The following is a 19,818-nucleotide window of genomic DNA, read 5'->3' on the forward strand; positions in this document are numbered from 1 at the left end:
ATGAATACTAAACATATTTTTTTTATAAATTCTGTTTAGTTTAATGCGAAATACATTAACAACTGAAGCTTGTTTTCTGGCATACGCAAACTTGACTGAACAATAAAACTAATTTTGATTACAAATCTCTGTAATTAAAAAGAAAGCACAGATTTCCACCAAATCCCTGGCACAAAAAGTTAGACAGGCCGACATAATATACACACACACACAAAAGCACACACACTCACACGACACAAATGCCCATTCATGCACAGAAATACAGAGATGACATAACTACACAGACATATAATTTTGTTTCCCTCTAGCTCTCTGATTATATCTCCCTCTCCCTCTTTCTTTCTCAATCAGCCAGTCAGTCAGCAGTCATATAATCTATTGATTGTGAGCTCCTAACAAGCTCCTCTTTGTATTTGGACCTGCAAATTGCTTGGAGAGACAAAAACAACACCAGAGAGAGAGAGAGAGCAGGAAAATCTACAAAGCTTAAGTGATGCACACTCATTACCATCATCACACGGGATAATTAGTACAAGAGGGTAAAAATAATGTGGCCATTAATCAAAACAAAGAATGGAAGGAAGGAAGAAAGGAAGGGAGCAGAAGTGGTGGGAAGACGAGTCAGCAGAATGAAGTCCATGGGAACCGTGAGTCAGGGACAGCACTGGCTGGGCACGCACACACACGCACACACACACATTAATCATTACATACTGATTTCCAATAACCTAATTACACAAAGGAGCACACCTGTCTCCTTTTCTCAGGCACGTATGCACACACATGTATTGCTCCTTCCACACAGTACACATACAGAGAATAAAAAAAATCACTCTAAATAAAGCAACAAGGCATATTTTCCATGTTCTGGTCTATTTATCTTGATGTGATTAACCCAGATGTCTCTCTGGAAACTCCTCCAGTTTTATTGACATTGCTTAAGTTTACTGTTCAACAAACACCAGCCGGTGAAAGTTCACTGAAAAAAAACAAAAGGCCTGAAGCTGTGCGGGGTCTGCTGCGATATCATGACTGATTCAGTTCAGCTCCAGAGGGGGAGTCTGCACAAATCCTGTACAGAGATTAATGATTTATTGGCCATCAAATGGTTAATGGCTTGCAGTGTTTGTCAGAGCAACCTTATCGGCTATGATTGCAGCACGCTCGGGTGACTGCTTTGCATGAGTCTGACAAAATACCCACAGGCTGAGGCTCCCTCTCCCTCTCTTTTCTGTGGTCTTGATGACTTATGCTATTTTTATGTTCATAAACAAGCATTCTAATGCAATACTATTAATAATGCAACCGTTACTCAGCATTCACGTTTCATTCGTTCACATTTATAGCTCTGAAAGATTTTTAGATTCATTTTAAGACAATGGAGCACAGTTCAATTTTTAAGAAGCAACAAAAGCAAACAGTAGTTTAAAATGACTGCCGCTTGTTTGTTGGTCAGAAGCCTGATGAGTTGAAGAGCGTGCTGCATGTTGTGTTTTTTTGGCTCTGTCTGCTGGAAAGAGTAATTGTACCGGTCTTAAGTGTCCCGTCTTTTACAAGCTGCATTAGTGTTTTCCATCAAGCTGCAATTACGGGCTATTCAGACACAGGGCAAGCCCTCCTCAGCAAGCACTGCTTGGTGCTTTCTGGGAACGTATAGCAGACATAAGCCATCTATTGATATGCAAAGTAAATGGTTGTTGTTATGCAAACATATGTGAAGTATGGATCTATAGGAACTGGGAAAACATGCAAATATGGACTTGGGCTGCGGAACTTGAACAAATTTAGGTTAAGCTCCATGCAAATTTCTATGAGTGGCTTACTTTAAAAGTTGTTTGTAATTGTTAAGGAATGTTTTTCAGATGAGACTGTTAAAAAAGGGAAATATTACCTGCTGGACCTTTGTCTCTAATGCACAGAGTGAATAACGTCACATCTACAGTATGCTTCCTCCATCCTTCAAAAACCATCCTTAATGCCGAAGAGGTTACCCCATTGGCAAAATATGCCAGGGATTTACCGTTACACACTACAGACTTCGAGCAGCAGCCACAGTCATTTACTTATAAACCACTCCCTGGTGCTACGTAATGCTTACATATCAGAAAAGAATCCCGTGTGGTACATCCCGGTGTTCCTGACTCTTCTCCCCTCACAACCACAGTGGGCCTCGGAATTTCAGCCATTCCTTCAAGACCGAAATGAGCTTTCCATTCTGGGTGAAAGGGCTGATGGCTGGATGGGTTAATGTTAGGTTAAGATAAGGTTCAGGATTTTAGTGCTTAGGGCCTAAGGCTTTCTAGGTTCTCTTCCATCTTACTGTTTTTAAAGCCTTCTCCACATGCACATGTAATTTTCTGATATTTCCAGTTTAGACAAAAGTGATAACCACAAGGATAATTAACAAAGAGCTAACTGTGTAATGTGTGGTGATCAAGTCTCTGACCAAGTTGTTGTGTGTGTGTATCTGTCCATAGTTTAGCATACAATTGGCTCCTAACATTTTTTTGTGCAAATTTATGACTGCATGCTCAGGGACCTCTTGTGGTTGCATCAATTCACAGTTTTTGAAAAATCTATTTGATAGACTTTTAATTTAACCTTTTACAATTGGCCTTTTTTCCTTGATCTTTGTGCTTCTAGCTTGGGTAGGTTGGCTACACAGTTGATTTCTTGTTTGTCTGCACAGGGTGTTTTATTTTGAAAACTGACCAGATGCCCTATTCCTTTCCTGTAACTGACTTCCCGCCGGTTCGATCTGCTCTGTGTAGACTGATTTGGCTTGAAGAGATGCTTCTGGTTTACTTCTGAAATGTGCTGCAGCACAGATCACAAGCATAGTCTAGAATGGCAGCGATTAGCCTCCAGTGGGCACACTGCAGCCAGAGCGCGACGCTTGCTGTGCCCGAAGGAATCAAGCTGTGAGACTGGCAGAGATCTGCATTCTCCTGAGCGCACTCTTATAGCACTTAACTGTTAAAAGTAAATGATTTTTATTTTCCAAAATGGCTTTCACTATATCTCAATTAACAAGGCTGTTTAATATGTTTTTCTCTTGAGTAGTGTTTCGAAATAATTAGCCCACGCGATGTTTTCCTTTGGCTGTTGAGTCCTTTATGGACTGACAAATGCATGGTTGGGACACCAAACAGCAGTCAATGAATAACAGTAGTTAAAACACAATAAAGCCCCTATTCTGTCACTCATCCAGCCTGAAAGCCATATAATCATAAACGAAAGATAAGATTAGGAAGTCTATTTCTGTTCTAAAAAGCCACATTTCATGTGACATTGTTTCTGTGAAGTATTGAGTTTATCCTTAATTCCTTTTCACGATTTCCTGTTTTTACAGACCAGATTAATTACTACATAACCTGCAGCTCTACTGAACCATCTCAGTGCCTTGTGCTGTTTTATATATTACCCGACGCACTAAAATTGGATAATGTTTTAAACTTTCCTCCTCTCCCTCCCACACAGAAGTAGGTTGTTATGCTGAAATAAATGTTGCTCACGAAAGGAGCAGGAGGAGCAGGAGTGACCAAACGGTCGCGTGGCTGGTTAATCTGTAACCTGTTCGACTGGTACTGTGGGGACGGCGGATAACCTGCTTTGTCAGTTGCATCCAAATCCTCTCTTTGACGTCTCTAAAGCCAACATCAAAGAAGCTGACAGCAAAAGCTGAGCGATCAAAAGCCTTGTGTCAATGCACATCCTTTCCAAAGCAGTTGCACTAATGCATAGTGCTGATGACCAGCTGACTACCAAGATAAACATACATTAGAGATTTTACACAGAGATATAAAAAGAGGGGGGCAAACTTAGTGGGTGAATTGACTGAAGTTTTGTTCTATGTTGCACGCTATTTCCTGCTCTCTCCCACACCTCTTGCAGTTGGCTTTCAGACTGCATTATTAAAATGCAGTGGACTACGGGTGTGCTCCTTCAGGCACAGGTGAGTCCAGCTTGAGTAACAGGTCTACAAGCTTTAAGGCTTATTGCATGCCAATACCACTGCACACTATTTTCTAACATTATGAGAAAAGATATTCCTTCTCTAGAAAGTTATCACAGTGTCAACCATTTTCTTTGGTTGGGAGGTAAACAGCAGAAATATGACTTTTATGTTACAACCAGGACCTACCAGGAATGTGACAGAAGCCCAACAAAAAGACTCTTGTTCAATGATTCTTACTGTGTTTCAGAAAAGGCTGAGTGAAGTTGTTTTTTGTTTGTTTATTTTTTTCTGGGGGGGGGGGGGGGGGGGGGGGGTGTAAGATTTACTGGAACCTTCTCCATTGACCTTTGTTGATGAAGTGGCCTTTCAATGAACAGACTTGTTTTTTTCATGCAGGACCATAAAGTTGTTCTAAATGTATCCTTACTCCTCGCTAGCTGCCAAATGGCTGCATTTGATGGCAGCAAAAAAAAGTAAAAAAAAAAAGAGAGAGGAGAGTGAAGGCAGCAGCAACCATGGAAATGCAACGCCAAAACTACAGCTAATGGTCAGCTTCCAACATTAAACTGGACAACCGATTCTCCACTCAGTAACCATTTGGCTGGGAGCATATGGGCTGGACTATGGGAAAATCTTAACATACAAGCATACTAAAGCGTGGGAAAATTACAATCCTATACTACCACACCATTCACCCTCAATTTCATGGCAGCACTTTAATGTGTCACAAAGTGTGATAAAGCTTTAGTGATAGTTTAAGGTCTATCATTAAAGACTTAACATCAAAGAATGCAGCCTGAGAGTAGAAAAGAGGATCTATTTCAGAATCTTAACTCATCAGTGCAGTTTCACTCTGAGTGTGCTGCTTATTGGAACAAGCTGGTGTGAAGCAGAGCGAACATCAGGGCTTATACCTTCACACAGTAATTGTTTGGAGCTGTTCAAAGCGCTGGAAGAGTTTTTATTAAGTAATGGGAGGGCAGTCAACCCCTCTAATCTATCAGCAACGTGACTTTCAGGCACTTTATGAGAAATGCTACTCACTTTTTTTCGGAATCAGTCATGTCTTCTTATGAAAGTCTCTGGTTTACTGCAAAAAAGAAGTCTCTCATTTACATGTGCTGTTCTTTTTATTAAAAGCGGTTTTACTTCCCTAAATGCTTCTGTTTCCAGACTGTTGTGACGTCTGTGTGAGTGTGACAGAGTGGATACTTGCACTGTATGTGTTGTCAGCTTTTCTTCTGGAGATCTGTCACACTGCATCTTGTGATAAGGCAACCACACAATGCGTGATTGCACGGCCAATGACTCAGCCACCTTTTGAGAGAGATTTAGCAGATCTGCTCGAATTGAGCTGCATGTGGTTTCACTTTAAGGCTCCGAACATGGTGTGCGTCAAACACAATACTGTGAACTGGATGAGTGGATTTAAGTTAAGGTGTGTGGTAAATCTCCATGTGCAAAGCCGGTGGTGAGTGTTTGTGTACGTGCGTGTGCGTGTGTGTGTGTGTGTCTGTCCTCCAGCAGTGGTGACCACTAATGAGTGTCTATAGCAGAGTGACCCTGTGGTCTGTGAAGAGAGCCAATATGCTGTGGCTGAAAACATGCACATGCACACGTCTGTATGAATATTCACTTATAGGTCAGTCGGTGTGTGTGTGCGCGTCTCCGTGTGTGCGTTTCTGTGTGTAAGTGTGTATCATGATGACCACCACCCCCTCATTACCTCCATGATGGCTGGAAACAATCAGCCGCTCTGCCCCAGTTCTAGGCCAGAGTCAGGCGTTGCAGACCTACAGACCTAGCATTAGGGAAGCCTCGATCACCACAGTCTGACTGGCCTCAGATTGGATCCAGCTTTCCAAACTATGGGCAGCACAATGTCAAAAACCCAAGTCCAAATACCCCCCCCCCCCCCCATCCCTAACACACACACACACACACACACACACACACACACACACACACACACACACAGAGTTCAACCATGCATGCTGGATGCCTGAAGGCAAAATTGATTGATTACCATGTATTGCCAGCTTATGACTTTTAAGTTCAGGATTGATACGATTGTGAGATCAAGGAGCATCAACAGATTATTATTAATATGATTTGTGACTGTTTGTGAATGCGAATTTTTGTAATTTGCTCTGGCAGATGCATTTGGTTCCCATTCAGTTTAAACACAGTAACGTAATCCTGTGTAAAATGTAAATTACACGGACCGAGCAATGATATCCTTTACACAATCCAGCGTTTCTCGGTGTTTCCAGTGAACCTGTTTACCTGTGTTCCTAACAGGTGTTTTTTTGGACATTCCCAAACTGTTTGAAATGTTGCATGAATTGGAATAAGCATACATTTACAAAATTCGAGAAGCTCATGAGGTAAAACATGAAACATACTGCGTTTGTATCGTTTTCAATTGAAGATACGAGGATTAGATCACATTCTGGTTACACAGCGTCTCAAGCTTTTTCTGGAAAAGGGCTTGTGCTTGCATAGCTGAGCTCAGGGATTACAGGTTAGGTTAGGTTACAGGCATCGCTGCCTGTTTCGCCGTTGCCAACTATTGTGATCTACTGGACCGATTCACACCAAAAAAATGTAAGCATTCATGTATGTTCACAGACATATCAGTGCTACTCGATCACATCTCATCTCTGCATGCCACAGTGTGTTCACGATGATGTTCTTTCAGATCTGTCGCGATATCACATGGCAGAAAGTTCCCATGTTGGCAGCTGAAGAGTTTAGTGTCCAGTTGTAGATTTTGACCCATATTCTAAATCACTGGCAAATTTACTAAACTGTGCCCAAAATGATTGTGTGTGTAGGTGCCCGTTGTTGAGTGACTGATTTACTCTGATTTCACAATCACAAACAGTATGCAAAATCCATTAGAGAAAACAATGTTGTGATACTAATCTAAAATGCCAAGATAAGATCCTGTCTTTTCGTGACACACGATAATTCATACACTTATGTTCCACTTAAAGAAGTTTATACATCAATTTTTGAGATTTTAATTGATTTAAAAAAAAATTTGTGTGTGTAAACATGTTGTCATAAAATAATACATTTCTTGTCCTTCTTGTTTTCTTTTGTTGTATCTTTTATTTCCACAATTAATAATATTAATATGACTCCACAACATGGTGGAATATACTGTTAAATGCACACTTAGCATTTATTTAATCGCTTATTTTGCTGTTTATTAAGTGAAATTTTACAAACTATATGGTCCATTCTAATAATCTATTTGAGCCAGTAAACCTCACTGATTGGACTTGCGGAAGCTGTTACACTCACAGTAGTTATGCATTCCTTAAGTTCTTTTAAAAAGTTATATCTTATATTTGATTGCTTACATTGCTGTTTGGATCCTTGCAATAAAAACATGAAAGGGTTTAAGGATTTAAATTTAACACCAGACAGAATGAGCGATGATCTGCTGAGTGACATGATTGTTAGTAACAGGTGTGAACTCATGTGAGGTGCAGATGTGTCAGGCTACAGACTCTACACTTTGTACACACGTGCTACAACACATTCCTGTCTAGCAGCTGACGAGGAGTGGCTCATCTCTGAAACGATGAGGTAAACCCTGGCCCATGTGACAAAGAAACTCACACGCATACACACTCAAACACGCAAATGTACTCAACCGCACAGAAAATGATTTTAAATGGACATGTGAAGGCTGCTAAAGCTTGCAAACAATAGGCATGCATGCACACACATGCTGAGGCAGTGGCGGAGAGGGTAAGGTAGACGTGCACACACACAAACGCACACACACACACACACACACTGGGCAGGGGACAGTGCGAGCAGGCCAGGCTGTTATTCTAGTGCAGTCTGGCTGAGTTGACCGTGTAATCTCCAGGGTGGAGTCCATATTGGGTTTCTAGGCAATTCACTGCTTTTGGCCTGCTTGTTTTGTGATTTAGCTAGAGAGAGAGAGAGGGAGAAAGAAAGAAAGGGAGAGAGAGGACGACAAGTGTGTGTTGTTTTTCTTTCTGCCCGGCATATTGTTGATGAGTTGTAATGCAGTGTAATACAAGTGGTGGTTAACCTCAACGGCCGAGGGAAGAGTAGGGGCGGGTGGGAAGAAGGAAAAGAAAGACAAAACAAAAGAAGCAATGGGAAAAAAAGGCAAGAAAATGAAAGAATAAAAGAGAAGAGGCCAAACAAAGGAGGAGACAGATATTAAGACAGGCTTAAAGGGATGGCTGGGTTGGTCTCCAGGAACTTGTGTAAAAGAAAGTTGTCTGGAGGTGCGACCACGCCTGGTGTGCATTTTGTTTGCAGTTATAGTGGCGACGGAGGACTGGTGGTGCGCGGTGACATGGCGGCTTGAGATTGCAACAGATACCATCTGTCATTGTTGAGCAAAGGAGATAAGGTCACAAAGACTGTCAAGGCTGTCATTGTCAAATGCCTTCACTGGCCAGTAGCACTTTATCACACTGACTTAAAGAAACAGTCCACTCCCAATGTTTTTTTGTTTTTTTTTTCCCCCAAAGATTGTGTTTCTTAAATAGCTTTATTCTTCATTTAAACAAGTTAGTTTGTGAAGCAAATCCAGTAGATTTTTTTTTTTATCTCAAATTACTGTAGACACATTATTGTTATGATTTATTTAAATATGAATAATAACTACTTGGTTAGTCGTCAGATAATTAATCAGCAACAATTTCGATAATCATTTAAACTCATAGCTTGTTCCTTAAGCAAAATCAAAGTCAACAAATTCAAGGGTTCAAGCTTTTCAGATGTGAGGTTTTGGAAAGCTGGTCAGACAAACAAACTGACATTATACAGGCATAACAATTAACCCACTAATCCAAAAAGTAAACCACACATGAACCAATAACAAAAATACTCTTTAGTTTAGCACCCAATAATTAAAACCAAAATTAGACTCTAATTACCTCTGACTAAAGCCGCAGTTGCGTGAGAGTTAAGACGAGTTTGTTTTGATACTATGGCAGCCATCTGCCATAGCATGCTGTCACTATTACAACAGCATGCTATGGCAGAGTCTGAGAGGCTGGTGTGACAGACGACAGACAGCGAGCTGGCCGGCGAGCGTGGGGAGGGGCTATCGAAGCACGCACAAACACACCCAGCACCTGCATTCCCACAGTAGTCCAAGTCAACAGTCAAAGCCCATCCCCCCTCCTTGACGCTATCAGAGAGGGAGGGACGAGGGCTGTGTGTGTGTGTGTGTGTGTGTGTGTGTGTGTGTGTGTGTGTGTCAGGCGGGGAGACAAAACCCTTGGAGAGACAGAGAGAAGGGAGTGACTTAAGCTCTTTCCTACTAAACGAGGGAGGCTGGAGGATCCTGGCGTGGAGGTGTGGGAGTAGAGCTGGAGTGCCAGGAGTGAGTGATGGTGGGGGAGAAGAGTCGGGAGGGGGGAAGGAGGTCCAGAACGATCCAGCTGAGGCAGCAGATCTCCATGGAGGCACAATGCCAATGTCAAGGTGCTGAGTGAGTTGCACTGGGAGCTCCAAACACACACAGAGGCTTTCTCTCGATGTGGAGTCAAAAATAGCCACATGCGCAAACACACTCCTCACTTGCCTTCCTGCAACACACACACACACAATCTCTCTGCTCTCAAGTGCCCCCTCACCCTCTTCCCTCCAGAGGAAACTGTGGTCGCTTCCCTCTTCACCTCTTGAGTTGTGCACAACCTCCTGTCAGCTGAGACAAACCGACAGAATGAAACACACAGTTGCACAAACGGCCAGAAAGGGCTCTATTGTGCTCTAATTAGCAGGCCTGCTGAGATGCCCTCTGACCCCCAGACACAGGCAGTTTGACCAGCGGTGGACTGGTGGGAACGATGCTCTTGGCCGACACTGACCTTTCTGTGTTTGCTTCTCACCACAGGCTACACTTGATGTGTCTTTTTGCGTGTGTGTGTGTGTGTGTGCGCCCAAGCCTACTGAGCTTGCAAAAGGTGATTTGACCTGGCTCGTGAAATTCTGAGTTTTTAAATAATGCAAAACATAGCAGATAAAACAAAAACATCACAGCCTGCGCCTTGGAAGATTTTTAGAGAAACTCCTCTTGATCACACTCCTTCTGTCCAGAATCTGTGAGAACATGATACAAAGCAGAATATTTTGTCCATGCCTTATCAGCGACTTTAGTCCAGTCTTCTCTTGTCTTTTCGAAAGTCTCCTCCTTGTATGTGAAGGAAGAGACGTATCCCAGTCAGCTTGCCCTTCAGGTTCATTCTTGTCTGTCTGAAGTTCACTGCAAACCTTTATCTGCCCTGCTTATCATGTCGACTTAAGCTCAGACGCTCCTGGCTTCCTTCTTTCTCAGTGGTATGTCATGGAGCACTGAGATCTCCAGACTAGTGTCTGTCTCTCCCTCTATCTCTATCATTTTGTCTCTGTCTATCTCTGTGTCTGTCTCGGTTCCTAAGCACCACTGGAATGAGAGCGAGTATCAGCTGATCAGAATATTTGTCACCTTGTGTATAGGTCAAAGGAAAAGGATGTGAATACTTCCGTTTTGTTGTTTGCCTCTCATTAGACTTTTTTCACACATGGAACCAGCAGCGATTCAACTGTAGTACAACTGACAGGCATTTACTGCATAACTTTAACACAACACTGATGTGACAACTACTGTGCATGAATTGATATTATATTAATATTTTTTCTTTAATGTTCTTTGTGGACAGGACTTTGAGCACTTTCGCTTCACAGGTAGAAAGTTCTTGGATCGATGGACCTCTCTGGGTGGAGTTCCTATGTTCTCCCTGGTCTGGTGTAATTTTGTGTTTTTTAAATCTGAATGTTGCTGCTTTTGTAACCATTTGACCATCATGTAGAAAGATTACCAGAACAAAGGTCCTCAGCAAGTAAATGGGCATATAGAAAATTGACTTTGGCAGAACAAAGGGGCTTATCTGTCTCACCCTGAACCAATCAAGGCCAGCAATAACACTTCTGAAGCACAGGAGATAATGGAAATCGCTCCTTATTATCACTAGAGCTTCTTGTACTCGTTCTTGTACATTTTTCCAGTGACATCACCACATATATGGATTTATGTCTTTAAGACGCCAGCAGAGTCCATAACATATGGATTTCGGTTAAAATGCAAGACTTGGCAGGTATGAAAATTTGTTGTGTTGTGTTGTGAAAAGTTGTGTCTACAGCATTCAGACAGGACAAGCTGCACCACCTCCACCCGTACTATCAAACATATCATAGTTATATAACAGACACAGGGCGGGGTGACCTTTTTTGATGGTCAACATTCAAAGTGTTGTAAACATGTGGTTCCCACTGACAGCCCCATTCACCGATTCAGCCTCAAATAACAGCTTCCTGATTTGACCCATTGTACCGTATAAGACTGGGTGAGGCCTGTATCCTGTGTGGACTACGGAGTTAATTGCATACAATTGAAAGGTGTGTCGCTTTAATTGTTCTACAGGGAAACACAAGGCCCAGAGGTATAGAAAAACACCCACCATTATACGCCCATAAAATCATTAGTCACTTACTGTAGAAAAAAAGTCACTATGGAAAACCGACAAGCACGTTAAGTGTTCTGAAATAACCTGACGCCATTAAAGCAAAAGTGAGCCAGCAGGAGGCTGGGCATGAAGCGGATGGATGAAGTCGAACAAACACATAGGTGTGCACATACACACACACACACACACACATCCAATGCTGTACTGTGGGCAACCTTGCTGTTGCCTGAGGGATGTGTCTGGGCACACAGCACCATAGGGCCAATGTCTGAGCCACAAGTGGCCCAGTCAACGCTTTACACAGTCATAAACACGCCTGCATTAGTAACAGCTAGTTAAAATTCCATGAACTAAGGCGCTAGTCTGTTATGGCACAACACCCTGCTACAATAATAAAATTTATACCTTATTTTATTTTTAATCTGCTCCCGTTTAATGGTCCAGACTGAAATATCTTAGCAACTACTGGATGGATTCATATGACATTTTTTGCAGGAATTCATGGTCCCCAGAGAATGAACTGGAGTTTGGAGACTGCCGTGGCATCTTTACTTCAAGAAAGGACTACTGGATCTATTGACATGAATGCTTGACACACGCCTGAACGTTTCTTCTAGCTCTGTCATCAGGTCAAAATTTAATTTGTCCTGTGCTTTAGTTTATGACCGAATGCCCACAAAAGTAATGACATTCCCATTACCCTCAACTACTAAGATGGTATAACAAGATAAACATTCTGCCAGATAAACAACAGTATTTCTGCATGTTGTTACGTCAAAGGAATTGAGATTTCAAAAACTGCAAAGTGCAAATACCAACGAGGGTTACTATCAAAATTATACTTTTCAGTTTCTTACTTTTGAGATCAAAATGTTTTACCATAGTCTTAAAAAATCCAAACCTCTAAGTGGACAGTATTTAATGTAAAGCAGCCAAACAAGAACTTTGCCTAATGAGGATACCTATTTAAACTTTTGTTATACTTTCAATCATAATCACACATTTTATCAGAAAAAAAAAAAAAAAAACAAGACTAAAATTGTGACTAAGCTTTTTTTTTTTTTTTTTCCCAGTACAAAGTATTGGGGTTGAATACCCAGGTGTGGGTGCAGCTTAGTCTTCTGCACCAACCTGAGAGGTACATTTGTTAGGCTTTTGTATGATGGAAAACTAGCCAAAAGGAACAATTACAAGCTTGATGGGAATGAATCACAGTATGATTAAAGTTGTTGTTTCACTCACTTTAGCGTTTAACTACATTATTATGTTTAATTTGTGCATGTTGGTCGAATAGCAGAGATACACATCTGCATAAAACACACACGTACAGGCACACATACAGTATTAAACATATGCACATAAGTCCCATTACATGTTCCCAAGGTGCCAGCTTGACTTAATAGCAGTGACATTTACACTCATGGTCTCTGGAGTCATTTACGCAGCTTGGCATTATTCACAGCTGGTCTACTGTTTCATGCAGTATTGACTGATTTAATAGCACTCAGAAGTAGGGTGGCACCAGGGCTACTTAGCACTGTGTGTTAGTAAGACTACAGGTCCCAATAAAATGCAGACCTCTGTTTCATGAACTGTATTTTGACCTGTTCATAACCTTCTTAAATAAGCTAACACCTCCCTGCTGATAATGAACTGGTCCATGTAGGAGTATATTAGTGGTCAGGTCCAACCAAAAGTAGTGAGGGCATCTGGCCAAGACAATAAAATATATGTGCAAAAAAAAAAATATATATCCCAGGGCCCTGCGAAACTTGGGCAATTAAAATGGAAATGTAGCATGGGTATTTACAGCCAACGAGCAAGCCCACAGTGGGTGCTGGAGAGATGCAGAGAGAGACTAGGAGAGAGAGAGAGAGAGAGACAGAGAGGGAGGGAGAGAGAAGGAGAGAGAGCTGACGAGAGACAGTGGCAGTGTACAACATGATTTAGATGCTGTGAGTGAGACTGCAGACCTATAATCCTGAAGGCACAGAACCAGACAGAGACAGAAGAAAGAAGAAGGGGCAAGCTCAGCAGGCAAGAAAACAGGGAGTGAGAGCGAAAGAGTGATAGAGAGATGCAAAAGCAGAGAGAGAAAGAGAGAGAGAGACAGAAAGCAAGAGAGAGAGAGAGAGAGAGAGGGAGAGACTGTGAGATGGAGAGCAAGCAGCCAGACATGCAGGCAGACTGTCCGTCTCTGGTTTGTGGGAATGCGGTAAAGACACAGTAGTAGGCAGGGTCCCGGCTCTGAAATTAGAGAGTGGCGCTAAGAGAAGGGAGCCAGAGCCAAAGGCCGTCTGGGAGCTGCCAGGGGCTGCATCCCCAGCACACTGCCGAAACATGATTTACTGCTGGACTGCACTACAAACAGCACACCGCCCCTGGTGCGCTATCTAACTCACAGCAGCACACACCACTCGTTGCATGCTATCGAGTTCACAACGCTATAAAGATACCACATCAACGGTGGGAAGTGTCGACGTGAGAAAGACCAGTTCAGCTTGGTGTGGTGGCTCAAAAGGCTGGGTCGCTGGCCTGGGAGTGAGGCCAAAATTAGGCAAAAAAAAAACACTAAGGGTTGTGTTGATGTGGGCGTGTTGCTGCAGCTGACAGTAAGAAGAAACAATATCTGTTGTTATTTGGAGGTCTGGATGCTTATCAGATGGCACAACACTACACAGCGCAGTCATGTCAGAGCATAATCTACCTGGACGTAAATCATCTGGGAGCACAGTGTGTCACTTGTTGTGCTTGTATTGTGCAAAATGAATGAGGCTGCATTTCAATGCAGTGCTACTGTCAGTCCAAACATGAAGTAATGCAAATATCTGCGAGCCAAACACCGAAGGCTGAGCGGCTGCAGGGGAAGCTGTTGAGTAGAGTTCAATGACCTCCGGCCCCCCCGTGACAACAGTACAGTGAAAAGAAAATTTCCCTCTAAGGATGAACAGAGTTTTGCGCTGAAAACACAGTGCAGCATAAGCATGTTTGCACAGATCAACATCTTTCTTTCTGAGAATTGTGCATTCACTGGCAGCGCAAAGCAGCCTCTGCAGGACTGGATTCAGAGAACTTGATTTAATCAGAAAAGAAAAACAAGGGGGGAAACTGCTAGGCTGTTGTGTGCTGTAGCTATCGCAGGCCAAGTTCAGACATGCAGGGAGATTCTGTATGTGCTTGTCTGCAGTGTGGGGCAGTAAGAGTACGGCCAATGCAGTGAAACTGTGTGTTCTAAGATTTGTGTGTGTGTGTGTGTTTGCGCGTTTCCTTTGCCAAGTTTCCTCTCTTTGTTTAGACCGGCCTGGTCAGTCCGGCTCCCCGCTGAGCACACTGCGGCCAAATACACACATATATCAAAACATAGCACAACAACAGACTCTCAGGGCAGAGAGGTGCTGGGAATAGGAGCAAAGGGGAGGTTAAAGCGAGACACAGAGGTGTCCATACGGGAAAACAGAAAATTAGAAAGACAGAGACTGTTGGACAAGGGAAGGTGGGATGGCAGCGGACTCACCGTTTACTAGCAGAGGGGCTGAAAAAGGACAAACAGTTGATCACTGTGAGCATCACTCTAATTGCAGAGGGGAGGGCAGAGGGTTGACGAATATGCAGAGAAATGGCAGCATGAACAGAGGAACACCAATGAGCCAGAGGAAGGGAAGGAGGAGGGAGTAGGACAAAGGTACAGTGTGACCACTCTCACTGAGATGCCGCTCTTAGGGGTACAAATCACACATTTGACTCTTACATATAGCATATAACAGAATACTATTCAGACTTGTATTGCAGACAGGAATTTGATGTGAAATATGTTTATATTACTCTAAATAACAAAGTGGGACTGCCATTAAGAGGAAGGTTTCATCCTGAAATGCTTTGTACCCAGATAAAACACAGTTTACTGCAGTGAATGAATGGTAGACATCACTGTGATGAGTAGGACAACAACATAATGAAGCAAACTTCCCATTTACGATCCAAAACTAAACAAATAAATAAATGGAGATTTATGTTTCCAGAAAACTTTAACGGACTGAAAAAAGAATAAAAAAAAACAAACTTCTCCCTAAAATTCAATTGAGAATATCATGAGAACAGCAAAAACCTCCTGAAACTCTTTTTCAGCATCTTTCAAGTCCAAAGAATTAAAAAAAATGTAATGTGAAAACATTTATATCTCTGTATGTGGCCCCTGCAGCATTCTGCTCAGCTTATTACAGTATTACTTGGTTTCAGCTGACAGGAAATATTTCCTTCAGTCTTTGATTCCTGAGCATTAATTTTCAAAATAAAGAGTTCTGTAGAGAAACTCACAGAGAACATATCTGCCACCAGAAAAGAATTACACAGAGATTCAGTCTGATCCTGTTCCTGTTTGAGAAACTGCTGGATGGACATTTGCGTGTGTGTGTGTGTGTGTGTGTGTGCCTGGATATTCACTAGTATTTTTCTACATAATGTATACTATGTATACTAATGTATAAATACGTATATACAGAATGTGAGTGTGTGTTTACCAGGCCCTCATCTCTAAAGCCCCTCTGCTGGGTCTGGATCAGACCAGTCTAAACACACACACACACACACACACGCTCCTACCCCCCTCAAAGCCATGCTTTTAAAGACAAGGGGCCCTAAATGCCTTACAGATGGGCTCCTAACAAACGCAGCACTCTGTGCCGGCCCTCAGGTATTCCCAGTATTTGGCCTTGCTGTAATTTACAGCATACTTACCTAATTGAGATGCTATTACGGTCGGGGCATACACGTACTGCTCACACACATGATATAAGTGTGACATACATGGCACAGTATATTTGCCCTAATATAGTGGCGTGAAGTCAACCACAGTGAGTGTGATCTATGGCCCATGTGGTGCACTTAGAGCAACACAAATAATGATGTGTTGAACAGAGACGTGTCTGTGCAGGGCTGCAGGGCACGTTAGATGGTTTTCACCCACCACACACTGCTGATGGCTTCACACCCACCAAAGACCAATGCAGTTTCGACAGACTTATTTTTGAACTTATCTTTTATTTTTTATTTTTTAGAAAATAAAAATATCTTTATCTTTTTATTTTTTAGCTTTTATGTAATGTTAAGGTAAGCACGCCTTTAATTGAACATTTCAAAACAAACTTGAAATTAAGAAAAAAAAAACATCCCTGAATTTGAAGTTAATACATAACTGCTGAAATAAATGGATTTGCAGAATTTTGTTTGTTGTTGTTTTCAAAAACAGATTTTGAAAAGAGTTCAGTATTTCAATAACTATCTTGTCCTTGAATCGTTTTTTGTTTCATGTTTTTTTTTAAATGCCAACAATCAACACATGAGACATTCAAAGGTTTGGTGTGGCCTATTATTGCTTCAACCTTGTGAAAAAAACTCTCAGCGTTGAACAAAACAAATTTCTCTCCCTACATAATTAAAGGCTGCAGCCTTCAGCTCTACACACTAATTTCAGTTCGAAGTTTGCTGGGTTGCTCTGGGCTGCACAACACTTCAAAATATTGTTAAAACTCTGACACAAAATAGGACCGGACTAAAAAAGCATAAGCTTGTTTTTCAGACGGACGTTTAAAGGCCATGTGAAAGCGTATTGTTGTAATTTCCCGTCTCTTTCTGTCTATTGCTATGAGAGAAAAAACAAATCCTGCTCCTATAAAACCGGGAGAGATTTACCACAAGCAGCGAGCTGACTTCAGCCTAAAGCATGCAGCGAACTCCTTTCTGAAAGGCCACGCTGAAGCCCAGAGACACTGGCCACTGTTTGAGCTTGTCCTTTGGGTATTTTTCATTGAGTGCGTCTGACAGAAAGATAACACACTGTCACAGAGCGCCATCCATCTTCGTTTCCAGGTCGCTTCTGGAGAATTCAATCTTGAGAGTGTGGGGTTAGACACATTGGTGATTAATCAACTCCATCCTCATGTGTGTGTGAGTGTATGTGTGCGTAGATCTATATGCGTCTTTGTCTGTGTGCGATAAATCACTGTCTAACCCTGTACAGGACACACAATGCCCGAGCCCCCTTCAGTCCACTGAAGATAAATTCATCTCGAAGTGATGTGCTGACAATAGATGGGCAAGAAAATGAAATCTTACTTACTCAGCCTGCAGCATAAAGCGCAGTCAGAGTGGTCCACGTCTGGTGGTGTTTTGCAGGCGAAAGGGGAGTAGAAAGTGGGAATTTGTCAAAAAAAAAAACAAAAAAAAAGCCTAGCTGGATGCAGACCAAAGAGTGAGTACTGAGAAAGGCATGGGAACACACTCTTGTGCACACACAAACCCACGCACACACACAAACAGGAGGGCACGGAGTTGATGAATAATTCCTCAGTGCTGTTGGGAAAGAATTTTATTCAAAAGTGATTCAACTGTGACACCAGGGTTTTGCATTTGGTATTATTAGGTTTACTATTATGGGCAGCATGCATGAGGTGACACATCTCAGAAGTCACTCAGCATTATGAAATATCTGCAGCGACGCGAGACAAAGCGAAGTGACAGCGCTGGAGATTTCCCTTGCCAACAATTTGCTCCTGACAGCTGGACCCAAATGCACTCCGACAATTTCAAGTAACAACAAACTTGATGTCGTTTTTCTACATTTTGTTTCAAATTTGCACAAATTCATTTGAAATTCTGAATGTAACTTTCAACAAAGCGAAAAAATCAACCAGGAGCACAAAGTTTAATTACAACCAGGATGATTTTGTTCAGTTACGAGGATTACACGGCATGCATGTGTAATTATGAAATCACCAAATTCCAGTTTATCTCGAGGTGGACAATGACGATCCGGAGGAGGACCTGGGAATGTACAGAGGAACAGAGGTCGACAGGTTCATCCACCTGCTGCCTGAGGGGGAATAAAGGAGGCCCACATTTCCATATAACAGGTGTGCTCGCTGTATGAAACCATCAAAACAACAAATTCACACGAGCAGAAATGAGGCAGGGGAAAGAGGCGCGGGCTGAGGTGAGGAAAACAGTAATCATGAAGAATGGGCGGCTCTGCGTGTCGCGAGTTGCTGTTGCTATTCTTCTGTTCAGATTTGACAGGGCGCTTGTGGCTGCAACACATAAGAATGCACTTGTGATCAGAGAGAGAGAGAGAGGGGGGGGGGGACTGAGAGGAAAGAGTCCGAAGAGGCCGAAAGAGTCATAGGTAGAGCATAGGTTTATGTTTTCAATCAGGAGATTGCGATCACAACATGTAGCCCAGAGCAAATGGGCCGTAACTCAATCACTGAGGGAGGTCTTCAGGCTCGGAGGGTACATTGGTTCAAGATCATTACTCCTGTGCCCGTAACAAAGAGGGCAGCAAACATATGCAAACATTAGAGAACATCAGCGCTGATTAGTGCACAGAGATGGGATGTTGATGTCGAGTGGGAAAGGAGTGGCGACAGTGGCGTCCTGTTGCCTTGTTGTATATGTGTTGTCATCCAGTGTCAAATGTGAGAAAGACTTCACTTTAAAATTAGGATTCAGTTTCAAATACCAGATGCATGAAAAAAAAAAAAAAAAAAAAAAACCATGCCTGAGCATGCAAACACATGTCCAAACCTTTCCAAATCCACAAAAAAATATCTCCAGTGATACCACCAGTCAGACAAACAGACAACAGATGTAGCCACAGACCAAAACTAACAAACACATTTCATATCCTATAATTTACACATGGAAAGACAGGGAGGCTGATAGACAGGAAGGCAGACACGTTCACACACACACAAATCAGTCAGACTGGTACAACCGTACCCACAGGGAAAATGTCTATCTCGCCATCACACTGGCATCAGGGTCAACATCACGCTGGCATCAAGCCGTGCCTGCTCCTCTACAATAGGACACGCCCAGTTACACCCGCGGGGTTGGTAACACAGCTGTTACCTATTGGCTATGCCCCGCTGCATAAAAGATATTCCTCTTTAGCCCCCCTAGCGCTTCCAGTGCTCTAATATTCCCTCATGGAAACATAAACATCCAAGAATTGTCATCAACCAGCCTACCCAGGATTACAGGAAAAAAAAACAGGGCTGCCATGGAAAAATTATCAAAATCAAGAAGAAAAAGAAGAGCATGAGCAGAAATGTAAGTGCAGCATAAACGCGGCACCGAACAGATGCTGATAAGGCGGAGAGGGAATGCAGGTGTATGTTTCACGTTGGCACAGATTTGACTGAGCTCAGCCACAACGTGGTCATATTGAACAATTCCACCAAATGCATTTACCTGATAACAAGAGACACAAACAAACGGGGTCACACTCAAACACACATGAACACACTGTCATGCAGTCACGCACGCATATTTCTGGTTATGAACACTGAAGGC

General features: G+C 42.5%; 1 protein-coding gene across 3 annotated transcripts in view; it reads right to left on the bottom strand.

The window, feature by feature from the left end:
• Nucleotides 1-19,818, bottom strand: part of kcnq1.2 (potassium voltage-gated channel, KQT-like subfamily, member 1.2) — a 161,650-nt gene that overhangs the window by 33,173 nt on the left and 108,659 nt on the right. The window lies entirely within an intron of this gene.

The sequence above is a fragment of the Scatophagus argus genome, chromosome 7 (genome assembly GCF_020382885.2).
Source record: "Scatophagus argus isolate fScaArg1 chromosome 7, fScaArg1.pri, whole genome shotgun sequence".
NCBI lineage: Eukaryota > Metazoa > Chordata > Actinopteri > Scatophagidae > Scatophagus > Scatophagus argus.